Below are 4,769 nucleotides of genomic sequence, written 5' to 3'. Positions count from 1 at the left end.
GTAGAGAAAGAGGTACTTTTCTCCCTTTCTCACAATACAAGAACTCGTGGGCACTCCATGAAACTGCTGAGCAGTCGGGTTAGAACGGATAAAAGGAAGTACTTCTTCACCCAAAGAGTGATTAACACATGGAATTCACTGCCACAGAGGAGGTGGTGGTGGCTACAAGCATGGTCAACTTCAAGAGGGAACTGGATAAGCATATGGAACAGAAGTTCTGTATGTCAGAGAGGGTATAAAGTCTAGAAAGATTGAGAGGCTAAGTGAATTGGATTCGCTTCTGGAAGTTCTATGGGTTGAAATAGGGGGGCCAAAAGGAAACTTAACACTGGGAGTTTGTTATCGCCCACCAGATCAAAAGATAGAGGAGGATTATAAAATGATGAATGCCTTAAAGATAGCAACTAGACAAAAACACTGTGTAATAATAGGTGATTTTAACTACCCACACATTGATTGGGTCAATATGTGTTCTAGTCGGGAAAAAGAGATTGAGTTTCTAGACACTCTAAATGACTGTGCTATGGAGCAGATGGTCACGGAACCTACCAGGGGAGAGGCGATCCTTGATTTGGTCCTAAGTAACACTCAAGACCTGGTGAGAGATGTAAAAGTGATTGCACCGCTTGGAAACAGTGATCATAATGTTGTTGAGTTCATCATTTGTACAAATAGAGAATTGGCCAAAAAGACTCACACAACCATTTTTAACTTTAAAAGGGGTAATTTCTCTGATATGAGGGGACACGTGGGGAGGAAACTGAAAGGAAAAGTAGAAAGGGTCAAAACAATTGGGGAAGCTTGGGATCTATTTAAAACTACGATCCTAGAAGCTCAAAAAATATATATTCCGCAGGTTAGGAAAGGCACAAACAGGTATAGGAAAAAGCCTGCATGGTTAACAAACAGAGTAATGGAGGCTGTAAAAAGTAAAAAGAATTCCTTTAAGCAGTGGAAAGCTAGTCACAGTGAGGCTGATAAAACGGAACACAGGCTATGGCAAATAAAATGCAAGTCTGAGGTCAGGCAGGCAAAAAGGGAATATGAGGAGCATATAGCAAAAAACGTAAAAACCAACAATAAAACTTTCTTCAAATACATTAGAAACAGGAAACCAGCCAGGGAGGCAGTGGGGCCCTTGGACGACCAAGGGGTAAAAGGAGTATTGAAGGATGATAGGGAAATGGCTGAGAAGCTAAATGCATTTTTTGCCTCCGTCTTCACTGTGGAAGATGAGAAGTGCTTGCCCACTCCAGAACCACTGATTTCAGGAGGGGTGTTGGAAGACCTGAGTCAGATTGAGGTGATGAGAGAGGAGGTCCTAAAACTGATAGACAACTTAAAAACTGAAAAATCACCAGGCCCAGATGGCATACATCCGAGAGTTCTGAAAGAACTCAAATGTGAACTTGTAGATCTCCTGACAAAGATATGTAATCTTTCCTTAAAATCTGCCTCCATTCCTGAGGATTGGAAGGTAGCTAATGTCACTCCCATCTTTAAAAAGGGTTCCAGAGGAGATCCGGGAAATTACAGGCCAGTCAGTCTGACGTCGATACCGGGTAAATTGGTGGAAACCATTATTAAGGAAAGAATTAGTAGGCACATAGATGAACAAAACCTATTGAGGCAGACTCAGCACGGTTTCTGTAAGGGAAGATCTTGTCTCACTAACCTGTTAGTGTTCTTTGAGGGGGTGAACAAACATGTGGACAAGGGGGATCCAATAGATATTATTTACCTTGACTTCCAGAAAGCTTTTGATAAAGTTCCTCATCAAAGGCTCCTAAGTAAGCTCAAAAATCATGGGATAGAAGGACAAGTCCTTTTATGGATCAAAAACTGGCTAGTTCATAGAAAACAGAGAGTGAGTGTAGGTGGGCAATTTTCTCAGTGGAGGGTGGTAAGCAGTGGGGTACCGCAGGGATCAGTACTTGGTCCACTGCTTTTTAACTTGTTCATTAATGATTTGGAGATGGGAGTAAGCAGTGAAGTGGCTAAATTTGCGGATGATACAAAGTTGTTCAGGGTGGTGAAAACCAGTGAGGATTGTGAGGCACTCCAAGGGGATCTGTCAAGGATGGGCGAGTGGGCGTCAACATGGCAAATGGGGTTCAATGTGGCCAAGTGCAAGGTGATGCACATTGGAGCCAAAAATCCTAAATATAAATACACATTGATGGGGTCTGAACTGGCAGAGACTGATCAAGAGAGAGATCTTGGAGTTGTAGTGGATAACTCACTGAAAATGTCGAGACAGTGTGTGACTGCAATAAAGAAGGCCAATGCTATGCTGGGGATTATTAGGAAGGGTATTGAAAACAGATCAGCCAATATCATAATGCCCCTATATAAATCAATGGTGAGACCTCATTTGGAATACTGTGTGCAGTTCTGGTCACCACACCTTAAAAAGGATATTATAGCTTTGGAAAAAGTGCAGAAAAGGGCAACTCGAATGATAAAAGGGTTGGAACACTTTCCCTATGAGGAAAGGTTAAAGCGCTTAGGGCTCTTTAGCTTGGAGAAAAGACGACTGAGGGGTGACATGATCGAGGTTTATAAGATTATGTATGGGAAAGAACAGATAGAGAAAGAGGTATTTTTCTCCCTTTCTCACAATACAAGAACTTGTGGGCACTCCATGAAACTGTAGAGCGGTTGGGTTAGAACGGATAAAAGGAAGTACTTCATCACCCAAAGAGTGATTAACACATGGAATTCACTGCCACAGGAAGTGGTGGGTGCTACAAGCATGGACGGCTTCAAAAGGGAATTAGATAAGCATATGGAGCAGAGGTCCATCAGTGGCTATTAGCCACAAGGTATAGCTAGGGGCTCTGGGGCAAGTGATGCTCTGTCTTCTTGGTGCTTGGGGGGGTCAACAGTGGGAGGGCTTCTAATGTCCTGGCCCCACTGCTGGACCTCCTGATGGCACTGGTATTTCTGGCCACTGTGTGACACAGAGTGTTGGACTGGATGGGTCTTTGGCCTGATCCAACATTGGCGTCTCTTATGCTCTTATAAGAGGGAATTAGATAAACATCTGGAGCAGAGGTCCATCAGTGGCTATTAGCCACAAGGCATGGAGAGGAACTCTCAGGCTGGGGCAAATGATGCTCTGTATTCTTGGTGCTTGCGGGGGGGGCAACAGTGGGAGGGCACCTGGTGTCCTGGCCCCACTGCTAGATCTCTTGATGGGACCTGGTATTTTTTGCCACAGTGTGTCACAGAGTGTTGCACTGGATGGGCCACTGGCCTGATCCAACACTGGCTTCTCTTATGTTCTTATAAGAGGGAATTGGATAAACATATGGAGCGGAGGTCCATCAGTGGCTCTTAGCCACAAGGTTTAGATAGGAACTCTCAGTCTGGGGCAAGGGATGCTCTGTCTTCTTGGTGCTTGGGGGGGGGGGGTCAACAGGGGGAGGGCTTCTAGTGACCTGGCCCCACTGCTGGACCTCCTGATGGCCCCTGGTATTTTTGGCCACTGTGTGATACAGAGTGTTGGACTGGAGGGGTCATTGGCCTGATCCAGCATTGGCTTCTCTTATGTTCTTAGAACCGTCTTCCTCAGTGTACCAAAGAGAAAGTCCATTTCGGACCTCATCTGAGCAGAGGTGCTGGAGGGCTCAGCCCTGGAGCTGGTCTTCTCCACCCTAAAACGTGACGCAAGGACAACATCCAGAAAGAAAGGGCCTTTTGACATCCTGTGGTGGGAATCTGGTAACAATGACCCCGGGAAGACAAAAGAAGTTTCCGCTGATATTTTGCCTCGGCCAAAAAACTACTTTTATAGGGCGGTAATGGACAGTTGCTAACGATGTCTAAAATGTATTGTGTTGTCGCTCTGTTCTTCCTGGCACTCGCTTTGAGCTCCACCGCCTTCTTGAGTGCTTTCCCTCCGGTTTTTCCTGGCACCTAGTCAGGAGCCAACTGGCTTCTAACTGGCAGTGTTTGGAGCTCTCTGCCAACGTTGCCCTCCACTTGGAATTCCTTGCCTTGCTTCAAGTGGGCACACTCAGAATTTGTTCCTGCATTTTCCAGTCCCCCGAAGGTTGTTTTTGTGCCCAAGGGGAAGAGACCTTTTTGGCCTCTTCTGCTCTGTATAAGGGCCAAGAAGCGACAGTTAGAACCGGATATGGAACAACTGATTGGTTCAGCATAGGAAAAGGAGTACGACAAGGATGTGTATTGTCACCTTGCTTATTTAATATATATGCAGAGTACATCATGCGAAAGGCTGGCCTGGATGAATCACAAGCGGGAATTAAGATTGCTGGGGGAAAGATCAACAACCTCAGATATGCAGACGATACCACTCTAATGGCAGAAAGTGAAGAGGACCTAAAGAGCCTCTTGCTAAGGGTAAAAGAGGAGAGCGCAAAAGTGGGCTTGAAGCTCAACATAAAAAAAACTAAGATCATAGCATCCGGCCCCATCACTCCCTGGCAAATAGAAGGGGAAGTCGTGGAAGTAGTGACAGACTTCACGTTCCTGGGATCCCAGATCACCGCAGACTGTGACTGCAGCCATGAAATTAAAAGACGCCTGCTCCTTGGGAGGAAAGCGATGGCGAACCTAAACAGCATGATAAAAAGTAGAGACATCACCCTGCCAACAAAAGTCCGCATGGTCAAAGCAATGGTATTCCCAGTAGTCATGTATGGCTGCGAGAGTTGGACGATAAGGAAGGCCGAGCGCCGAAAAATAGATTCTTTTGAACTACGGTGCTGGAGAAGACTCTTGAGAGTCGCTTGGACTGCAAG

Source organism: Gekko japonicus, unplaced genomic scaffold (assembly GCF_001447785.1).
Source record: "Gekko japonicus isolate JY-2015 unplaced genomic scaffold, Gekko_japonicus_V1.1 scaffold2388, whole genome shotgun sequence".
Classification (NCBI taxonomy): Eukaryota; Metazoa; Chordata; class Lepidosauria; order Squamata; family Gekkonidae; genus Gekko; species Gekko japonicus.
This window is presented reverse-complemented; position numbering follows the sequence as displayed.